Consider the following 11898-nt stretch of genomic DNA (forward strand, 5'->3'; position numbering starts at 1 on the left):
ATGGTTTTGAACCCAATCAACATGCAAAGCTTTCTGAGCGACATTTTTACATGGATTAGTTTACAGTTTAATCAAATATAAAATGACTCACGAAGTTCTTGGTTCTATTTCAAAATTTATATTGTATTTTAGTTTGTCAATTTGGGTTTTTATAATACTGTTTGGAGGGAAAGGTTTTTCGAATTTTCGTTATTACACAGGATGGAAGAATATTCCCGAGGCGCTGATATACCCATCCGACAAATCTGTGATAAACTGACAAACGAGATGTCTGTGGAGTAGGAAATACTAGTAATAAAGGAAATACCATTTGCATGTTTTCTCCTAATGTACATAAATGTTTTTCTTTCAAATAAATAAGAAAATTATTAGTATGGTGAAAGAATCAATATCCGGAAGGGGGGGGGGGACTGAATATGGGGTGGGGGATAATTGATAAGCCAAAGATTGATTGATTTATTCTTGTTTAACGTTCCTCTCGAGAATTTTTCTCTCATATGGAGACGCCACCACTTGCCGGTGGAGGGCTACAAATTCTGACCTATACTCGGCACTTACGGTCATTGAACAGTGAGAGATCTTTTTCGTGCCAGCACCTACTGCGACACGGGACTTCGGTTTATACGGACTCATTCGAAGGACCAGCCTCCACGTCCCACAGTGGGATACGAACCCGCGACGTAAGGATCAACTCCTGTTGAGAGCAGAAGCTCTTACCACTGCGCCACGCGAGCGACACGATAAGCCAAAGAGATGCTTGATTAGCTACAGAGATGCTTCATAAAATTTTGACAAGCCAATGAATAAATCCAAAGTTTGAAACTAAAACCTAAAAAAAAAAAAAAAAAAAAAAACTGAAAAGGGGAGGGGGGGGGGGTGAAATAATCTATTTCTGGCTAAAAAATTGGATATATTGAGGTGTGGGAGATGACCATACTGTAACAAAACGGGGAGGGGGTTGTTACCAGCCTTTCATGAAAATTTACATTTTAAATTAAAGTTAAGGAATTACTTCTAGAAAAAAAAAGGAAGGGTTAAAAGCAGGAAATTAATTCTAGGAAAAAGTCAGGGGAGAACCGCCTCCCCCGATACCTCGTACCTGTAAGACATTTTCCTCGGATATTACACAGACATGGTGATTTCATTTTGTTCCTCAATTTTACTGTCCACAATATTTGTTTTTCTGCAGCATTTACTTTCTCTTGGGGGCATGAAAAAGAAATGTTATTTCGAGGGGGGGGGGGGGGGGCTACCAAGCAAAAATTCCTTGTCACACATTAAAAAAAAGTTATCAGACATACTTAATTTAAGGACAAGCTTTGTTTTCTATAGTATACTTTACACAGGAAAAATCGCCATGCACCTGGTTCCTACGGCTATGCATTGAAAAAAAATTCATGTATACGTTTTCATCCGCGCCAGTTCTGATGCTATGATGAATATGAAACAATACATTAAATCAATTTTCCTAAAACATTTTTCTGAAATATTTAGTGCTTATTGAAAGGGATTGAATACTTATCTGTATCCGATAGATGCTGCAATGACCCCTGGTCAGCTGTGTTATTTTCATTTCACTTTCACATTCGCCTGCTTCACAAAACAGAATCAGTCGAAGAAGAATAATCATTTATAGTTTGCGTACTTTCCTTGATTGGCACAAATATGTAGGGCCTTTTCTTAACTGGAAGATCTTCCTCTGGTATATATCGACACCACTGTCGCTAAAATTTGCCTTTTTTTAATGATAATCGAAAGCACTACACTATACTTATAATTATCGTTTTCTGATGTTGATTGTCTCTTGCGAGGTCACAAAAAGGGAAAGTAATTCTATTGATAAATGTTATTTTTAGCGATTTTTAAACAGGTAAACAAAGAAAATAACGAGATTAAAAATTTTACGAATATTGTGGTTCCTCTTTTTAACTATTCTTTACAGTATATATCATTTGCAAGTGTATCTATTTCCTTTGAATTTGACCTTAAAAGAGTTAAATCCAATTATCAAAGACAAAATTTGCTTCCTAGGGTGCCACAACAAATTTAACTTAATAAGAAAAACTGACACATATTTCAAGTTTTATAATGGTTTATTGGCGGTTATGGCCACGGCTGTACTCATAACTGCAAGTACAAAAAACGGAAACAGTTTCAAGGTGAACCCTGGGAACAGAAGGACCCCGGAAATTAAAATAATGATCATGTTCTTTAATACTTTCTGAATATAATTAACTGAAAAGTCCAGGTGAGCACTACTGGTAAGCTGAATATCCGCTCACTCTAGGGATCAGCAGCCGTGACAGAGGGGTTGGCTCTCATGGTTGGATTTTAACCTGAAAAATACTCAAAAACGAAGTCAAAAACACTTGAAAAATTAATTTCTTCAACCCATACAGCTTTAATACAAGTTCTTTTTGAAAAACCTTAAAATTTTAAGGTAACACCATTTTGATGGGAGGGTTGGGTGGGTGAATTTCCACGTGTTGAATGCCAAAAGTATGCAGGGAGACTGCAGGGAGGCCGTGACGTATTTCACACTAATGCCAGCTCATGAACTAGGGGTGACTAAAAATCCGATTAACCCGTGAAAATGTCATTAACGCTATTTAGCTTTCATAAACCGATTTAACTTAAATGAGTTAAATCTAATTATCAAAGACAAAATTTGCTTCCTAGGGTGCCACATCAAATTTAACTTGGAAAAACTGACACATATTTCAAGTTTTATAATGGTTTGTTGGCGGTTATGACCACGGCTGCACTCATAACTGCAAGTGCAAAAAACGGAAACAGTTCCAAGGTGAATCCTGGGAACAGATGGACACCCGGAAATTAAAATAATGATCATGTTCTTTAATACTTTCCGAATAAAATTAATTGAAAAGTCCAGGTGAGCACTACTGGTAAGCTGAATATCCGCCATTAGACTATGCAGCAGCATTAACAACAACATCCTAAGCCAACTAAGAAAGATGGTTACCAAAACCATGCCCTGATTGAGCTAAAAATTAAAATATAAGCATTATCAACAATATAGCAAAGCGTAACTGTCAATATTTCCTATTTCAAATTGTTGTGATCTTAACCAATACCCTAACATACAAGTCATAAACACTTGGACTTCAAGAATAATGCAGCCATGGTCCATGATCGCCAGTCTTTGGGGTTACTGATATTTCAGGATTCGTTAAGAAATATTGCAACGATTGCTGTATTCTATGAAGAAGCAAACTATTGCCTAAGAAGTTTAGGTGAACTTGGTCTTTGAAAAGATTAGGACTTCCATCTCTGAGCTCAGGATATCTAATGTACTCCCCCCTAAGTTTAAGGATGTTGGTTGCTAAAAAGCTTTTTAGACGTACTCTAGCTCTCTCTAATGCTAAATGGTCCTCCTCCCCGCGCCAAAGTAGCCTGGGTAGAACTTGTGACCAGACTAATGTTGTTTCGGGTAACAGCTTCTGTATTTTTATTAGACCTCTTTTAATACTATTGCGAAGCATTACGCACTTACCGTCTTGTCCAATGTCATTCCCCCCACAGTGTATTACGAGATAGTGGGATGGGTCTTCAATTTTCAATAGAGTCCGTACTTTGGTGTAGACTTGGTTCCATTTCATACCCCCTTCCCTTGTCAAAATACTGAAATGAGGAGGAATGGGCATGCAAAAAGGCATGCTTAATTAGTGAGGATCCTACAATCCAAAATCTCTTGTGATCTACAATGACATGCATGACTAGTTATTAAGGACTAGAAAATGATTAAGTGTGCCCTGTTATAAATACTAACACCCCAACAAAACAGGTTACCCTAATTAACGTCTTATATATTTATACAGACATTTAAATTTCCACCTGCCCCCCTTTGCAATTTGATCCTCCCCTTTGCCTTGAACCCAAGCTTCTGTAGCTGCCCCTATACGAAAGAAATGTGTCTTGTACGCTTGGGTATCTAACCCTTAATTGGCGATAAACATAGAGAATACTGCCATGACCTGATATCTTGTAACCGGGGTCCCATCGGCATGGCAAAAGAAGGAGTTAAGTTGCTGTGGTCTAACTCTCATAGATACTTTAAGTGATTGCACTGGGCATAGGATCTTAGATGTTGGTATTAAATTTATGGTTGCGCCTTCTTGGTCAGTCTTTGAATGGCTATGATAAAGAAGAAAGCACAGTTTTGACTTTATTATGCCCTAAAAATTTAATGTCTTCAAAAAGTTTTGAAACTGGCTTAAATATTAGTAGAGTATATGAATGTGATAAATCAGGAAAGAATATAGCATGAAGGAGTACCATTCTGGAAATATGACGTCATTAATTTGATGCATTTCTCTGTTTTAAACAGAAAAAGCCTCAAAATGGCCCATTTCAAGGGTTATTTTCCTTCAGAAAATAATGTCCACAGCCATCGCCCACTATAATTTTCGGATATGTTGTGTAAAATTCTTTGAAAAATTACATATCTCAAAATCTTTGTGGGCGATGCCTGTGGACAATATTATCTGAAAGAAATTTCCATGGAAAATTGGTGTCTTCTTTTTAAGAAAATACGGGAAAATGCACATGTTTATGACGTCACAGTTAGCATTTAGAAGGTCATGTGAGAAAAATGATTTGCAAGATCTTTCTGCATGGATCTTCAATAATTTAGAAAGCATGAGTTTTTATTTTTTACATCACTTTCATTTTTAAGAAAAACACAGGGCAAGATTTGTATTGAAACCGTACCTTGTTCTTTGAATGCTATTGCTTGATTTTGAATACTGAACATCCTGAATTTGATAAATAGGGTATAGGGTTCAATTAAGTTACATTTTACACCAGCTAACCCTGGGGTTAGAAAGTGTAAATGTAACTTAATTATGAGTTACAAACGCATGCGCCTTGTAGCCATGTCTTTCCATAAATTTTTGTTCAACATGTATAAACTTGCTGGGATACATTACTCCAGATTAATCATATTTACTTATTTCCTTTTGTCTTTCTGGATCTTCCTTTTGATTCAAAGGTAAACGCGCGTTAGCAGACAGCATAAAAAATTGTATAAAAAACATATTAACATGAATGTTGGTGAAAATGTATGTATATTTATGAAGATAGCAGTCTCGGACATCATAAAATGATAGTTTTCTTAAGTATGTCATGTAATTTATGCCTAAAATATGTATGTTTTTATGTTGAAATTCAAATGTGCCATGTGTGATATGTGATAACAAATGTTAGAAAAGCTGTGATTGGACAATATTTAAAAGTCTGTAACTTTATCATTTTAAGGAGAATGACCATGAAACTTGGCATGCTTATAGATATACGTAATGGCCAGTTGTGTATATAAAAAAAATAGTGCCAAGATGTGCGCAGGCGCCAGCTATGTACAGATTATAAAGTTTTTAACTGGCTATGTATCTTTGTGGTTCAATTTGAGCCAGACTTATATAAAGTATACACATTTCTTCTGTGATGAAAGGGTAATATTTAGTGCGCATGCGCCAGTTATATTCAGAGAATAGGGATTATTTAAATATCTGTATTATCTTTATTTGTGCTCCAATATGACCCAAACTATAAAAAGCACACACATATGAAGAGAGATATTTTTTCTGTAGTAGAAGGGCACCTAGCCTTGCGCATGCGCCAGTTATATACAGATTATAGGGATTATTTAAATGTCAATCGTATCTTTATTTGTGCTCCACTATGTGCCAAATTAAAGAAATCATACACATATGAAAGGACATATTTCTTCTGTAGTGAAAGGGCACCTGACTTTGCGCATACGCCAGTTATATACAGATAACAGGGATTTTTTAAACTGTCAATGGTATCTTTATTTGTGCTCCAATTTGAGCCAAACTTAGATAAAGTATACACATATGAAAGAACATGTTTCTTCTGTAGTGAAAGGGTACCATTTAGTGCACATGCGCCAATTATATACATATAATAAGGATTACTTAACTGTCTATAATATCTTTATTTGTGCTCCAATATGACCCAAACTTACAGAGAGCACACACATATGAAGAGAGATATTTTTTCTGTAGTAGAAGGGCACCGGGCATTGCGCATGCGCCAGTTATATACAGATAATAGAGATTATTTAAATGTCAATGGTATCTTTCTTTGTGCTCCAATATGAGCCAAATTTATAGAAATCATACACATATGAAAGGACATAGGGATTTTTTAACTGTCAATGGTATCTATATTTCTGTTCCAATTTGAGCCAAACCTAAAGAAAGAATAAACATATTAAGGGACATATTTTTTCTGTAGTTTAAGGGCACCTGGCATTGCGCATGCGCCAGTTATATACATATAATAGGATTCTCTAACTGTCAATGGTATCTTTATTTGTGCTCCAATATAAGCCAAACTTACAGAAGCCATACACACATGATAAAACATAAATTGTTTTTGTAGTGTAAGGACACTATCCAGTGCGCATGCGCTAGCTATATACAGATAAAAGGGATTTTTTAAATATAAATTGTACACTATCTTTTCGTCTGACTTGACTCAATTTTACACAAGATCTGAATATAATAAAGATTATAAATTTAACAAAAGTAAATTAACACTAAAATGTGCATGCACCATCAATTAAAACTGATTTATCCTAACAGAAAGAGCTAAAGAAGTAAATTATGGTAACAACAAGAAGTGGTAAAGAAGATGGAGAAGATGTAGGTTACATACATTATGGAATAATATAAGTCAAATGTTAATTAAGTACTGCTCCATGTTATAGTCAGGCAGGTCCCATGCAGGGATAACACACATTAATTTTTGAATCTGTTTATTTCTTCTCAGTTGTCATTCATATTAAACCTCTTAAAATATTTGAATAAGAAAAGGTTCATTTCTTTTGTATATTTGTGTTATTTACATCCAAAGTATATTGATGGATTTGGTTGAATTCCTATATAATATCACTAACATTCATCCTTTTTGTATCAATGAAACACAGAAAAACATTCTAAGATATAGTTTTCCATGATGAAAATATTTTCACCTTGGTATATGCTTTTATATAAAATTCTTGATTTTCTGTGTTTTCTACATGCTAACAAATATACAGCTTCCAAAGTTAAGCCCCTTCCTCCCATTTTATCTATAAGAGTTATCTCCCATTTCCCATTATGCAGCAGAGCATCAGTAATGGCAGCCTCCATTGGAAAATGTTCCATCAGTATTTATACTTCAAGTTGTTGTTCTATTTCACCTCTGCATCCATCAGAAATAAATTTGATTAGATTAAAAGACTGCAAATGAGGCATTGTATCACATCTGTTGAAAAATGGGATTCGATCTGTAGATCTGGCGTGAAAGGAGAGGCTGATGTATTCAGTGAAGTAGACCTAATATGCAAGCACGTGGGACTCTTCACTATTGAGGAAGCATTTACGGTATGTCCCTATCACAGAGACTTTCTTGGTGTACATTGGCGTCCCAAGACATCTTGTCAGTATCCTGACCACCAGGGAAATGCCAAGCCATATCGGAGTTTCAACTCTCTTATGTCTAAGCGGATGGTTTCCGAGTTTGGTACTTTAGTGCCTATAGGTTCTGAAGAGTTAATTTATATTTCCTTAGAAAATTTGAATTGGAATTTAATCTGAATTAAAAAATGACACACGCTATAACAGTTTAATATCATGTGAAGGTTGTTTCCATGAGATGGGGGGGGGGGGTATGTGTCATGCAGTGTTTTTACTATAAATTGCCATATTTTAGTTTCTGATTCAATGATGCAGTGGTCAAAGAATTTTTTCTAAGGATGCTAAATGAAAAATTATTTGTTGTTTTTTGAGGTATTTATTAAATGTGATAATATATCAGAAATCAGGGTTGTCAAATTCCATGTTTAAAACATACACAACAAAGTGTATTAAATTAATGTTTACAAGTGTTACAAATACATTCTTTTAAATAAATGTCTATATACATGTAGATATGAATGTAGACAAATTGGTTGTCAAAGATTTGATCAGCTCATGATGAGAATATTTACATGTCAAAAGCATTTTAGACCAAACTTAATACATGTAGTCCCATGTGCTACATGTTCAAAATGTAGTGTGGTTGCTATCACATCACATTACATCACATTTTGATGTATATAACAGTATATATAAACATTAAAATAATCATTGAAGTTGATTGCATGTTTAAAAAAAAATAGCAATGATAAATCTTTTATACAAAAATGACTTCTAGACATAGATTTATTTATCATTATTTAAAACTTGAGTATATAGAGATACATGCACTTAAAAACTTCTGTAAATTTCAATACTTCCCTTTTTTTTTGATTTTTAGGAATATGCAGAAAATGTCATGGAGATTATTTGAATTTTCCTTCATCAATAGGCATGATAGGAGAGGTAATAAATGCAGTCTTATTTTTCAAGAGGTCTTTCACATCTAGGAATGATTTACCTGTGCCTACTTGTGTATTTTCATTCATAATTAATGATTAAGCAACCTCCTCCTAATGTTGTATGAAATAAGTTGCTACATCCATAGTTGCATGGTTGTGATAGCAACGACACTACTTGAAATTATATTTAAAAAATAACTAAATAGAACCAGTAAAAATTACTTGAAAATAAGATTTTTTAAAGAATTACTTATATCATGAGTCATATTCTTGGTATTTAAAGCCCATGTTAGTAACATAACATAACATTGGGGTAAAAGAGCTTTTTATGAGATGTTTGTGAAGCCTTAAGTTACATGAGTGGAGTAAAAATTACATTAATTCAGTTTTTACATATCTAAAGTCTATTTACTGATAAACTATATACAGTGGAAATTTTTATAATCAGTAAGTACACAGAGTAATATGCTGAGTTTAAGTTTTAGATTCCAAAATTTAGATATCAATTCTATTGCTTTTTTTTATTTGATAAAAAGTGTTCAGATTTTATTTGCTGTTATAAAATATAATAAATAAGTAAATGAAATAAGTCAATATTAATTATATCATGAATAGGTTGAAGTTACCATGGAAGATAACCACAGAAACGAAGAGACAAATGTTGCAACCTCTATCCAAAACCAGCAGTCTACATGTACTGATGGTGCATGTATAAAATTCACATGTTGAGTTATTGATAGTGTTTTGAATCATTGAAGTTTGTTGTGTAATATATGATTAATAACCTGTAATAAACATGATAAATGGATTTCTAAGCATATCAACAGATTGTGTGAAATTTACATGCACACTTGAGCTGAAAGCTCAAGTGAGCTTTTCTGATCACAATTTGTCTGTAGTCCGTCTGTCTGTATGTAAACTTTTCACATTTTCGACTTCTTCTCCAGAATCACCGGGCCAATTTCAACCAAACTTGCCACAAAGCATCCTTGGGTGAAGGGGACTCGAATTTGTTCAAAACAAGGGCCATGCCCTTTTTCAAGGGGACATAGTTAAGAAATAGTGAAAATTTGGTGGCATGTTTTAAAAAATCTTCTCAAGAACCACTGGGTCAGGAAAAATGAAACTAATTTGGAAGCATCCTCGGGTAATGTAGATTTAAATTTGTTCAAATCATGACCCCCGGGGATAGGGTTGGGCCACAATGGACGATCAAAGTTTTACATAGGAATATACAGGAAAAATCTTTAAAAATCTTCTTCTCAAGAACAACAAAGCCATGATTGGTCATATTTATATGGAAGCATCCTCAGGTAGTGTAGATTAAAGTTTGTTTAAATATTGACGCCCGGGGGGTAGGATGGGGCCATAATAGGGGATAAAATTTATACCAAGAAATATGTAAGAAAAAATCTTTTAAAAATCTTCTGCTCAAAAACACAAGAACAGCGAAGCCATTAGTTATTTAATATGGAAGTATCTAGAGGTAGTGTAAAATTCAAGACCCCCCCCCCCCCCCGGTGATGTGGCCAGTGTTTTTCTGTGTATATTTCTATACACAAAAATGGCTAACAAATCTATTTCATAATTGGCTTAGTAAACAACACAGCAAAATAATGAAAATATTTAGGATTATTTTCAAAATAGTCTTTCAACAAATATGTAATTCCTTTGACATGATTTTATTTTTATAATATTTCCATTATTTCTATAATCCTCATAGGCTCAGGCTGAAACAGATATTGAAGCATGGAGTTGTCGACTCCGGACAAGAAAGACAGAGACTATTATATATGAAGTAAGTGTTGAACAATTTGAATATCATATGAAAGCCAGAAATCTGATGAAATATTGTAATTTTGCATCTGTAAAAAGTAAAAACATTTAGTTTAAGGAAAATCAAGTCTGGGAGAAAAAAATATTTCAGCTCTTGTCTTTTGAAAAGCAAGATGATCATAATGTGGTAATGCCTATTACTCAGTTTATTTATCTTTTAAAAAATTATCATTTAATACTTAAGTGTATATACTCTAAATTAATTGTTCGATTGATAACTGCCAGGCTACCATCATGCATAGGGGTATCAAGTTTTAGCATACAATTTTTATAGTGGAAAATATCATTCAAGTTTTTCTTCTTTGAAACAGTACTGTTAACATAAAACTAGAATATGAAAAGTATAGCCATACATTTACATTATTTTGAAAGAGCTAGAGGCATCTTTTAAAACTATAAATATCATGACAATGAAAACCCAGCCTACTCCCTACCAGGGACAACCATTTGAAGAGGTCAGTGTTTTATACCCAAATGAGCTATGTAGCTCCTATGTCAAACAAATATCACAAAACTGAAACTTTGTCTTCAAAATACTCAGATAATATGTTCAAATACATATACTTTGTTATAGTAGTATGTAAAATTTATATGATATGTTTAATTTTGTAACAGAGTGATAGTCAAAGCAGTGCAGTTTGTAGTCAAGGTTCTAATTGGAGTCAGGAAGAGGAAGCTCTTCCCCTTCATGAAATTCAGTTGACTGATGTGAACACAGCTATTAACATCCTAAGCCAGGGTCAAATTAGTCCACTGCGATCAAGACTCAATACGGACTTGATGGATACTAAAGAACGAACTTTAAGGTGAACGAATCACTTCAATTTATGAAATTCTGATTACCTTTTTCATGCATGAACAGTGAATTTAATATATTAGTTTGTATGGCTGTACTTTTCATATTTTAGTTTTATACAAAGATTGATTATGACCCGAGGGTGTGTTGTGACCTTGACTCAAGATAATTCTTGCAAATTCAAGGTCACTGACCAAAAAAGTATAAAATTCTTGTTCAATCTACAACTTCTTTATAGAGAACATTGATATTTTATACATTTAACAAAGATTGCCTATGACCTGGAAATATGTCAGGAACTTGAACAAGGTCATCTGATCAAGTTCAAGGTTATTCAATTCCTGTTTTCACCATATCTTCTATAAATGGAGAACATTAGAGGGATATCTTTTCAAAAATATTGCATATAGGGGGAATTAGTTTGTGAGCTCACTCAGACCTCTAGTTTCATATTTGTTCAAAGTTATGCTCAGGTGATACTGTGACTCAAAGGCCTCATGCTTTGGACTGGAATATAATTTTGGTCTACTTCATATCACATTCAGTAGGTGTTTACTTTTCTAACAGCAGAAGAAAGAGTATCTTAAATATATCTTTCTAATTTTTAAATACTACAAAAGGAAAGCACAGGAGACTTGTACAGCTCTACTAGATGCAATTGCTCCTCATCAAGGAGAGAGACTTAAGGAGATAGCATTACTAAATTCAGAAGCTACTGATGATGACCTTTTCCATGTTGTTGGCGAAATGTACTACAATATCAAGGATGCAAATGTGAAATGTCAACGTTTGTCTCTGGTAGTAAACAGATGTTCAAAGGCTGAACTGTTGACAAAATTTCCAGAGGTTACAAAACATCAGATAGATGAAGCTGGGAGAC

The 11898-nt window shown here is 34.1% G+C and overlaps 1 pseudogene; it reads left to right on the top strand.

The window, feature by feature from the left end:
- Nucleotides 1-7164: 7164 nt before the first annotated feature.
- Nucleotides 7165-11032, top strand: LOC133198907 (uncharacterized; annotated as a pseudogene).
- Nucleotides 11033-11898: the final 866 nt, after the last annotated feature.

Source organism: Saccostrea echinata, unplaced genomic scaffold (assembly GCF_033153115.1).
Source record: "Saccostrea echinata isolate AGI-Se365-2 ecotype Australia unplaced genomic scaffold, CSIRO_AGI_Sech_v1 ptg000033l, whole genome shotgun sequence".
NCBI classification, from domain to species: Eukaryota; Metazoa; Mollusca; class Bivalvia; order Ostreida; family Ostreidae; genus Saccostrea; species Saccostrea echinata.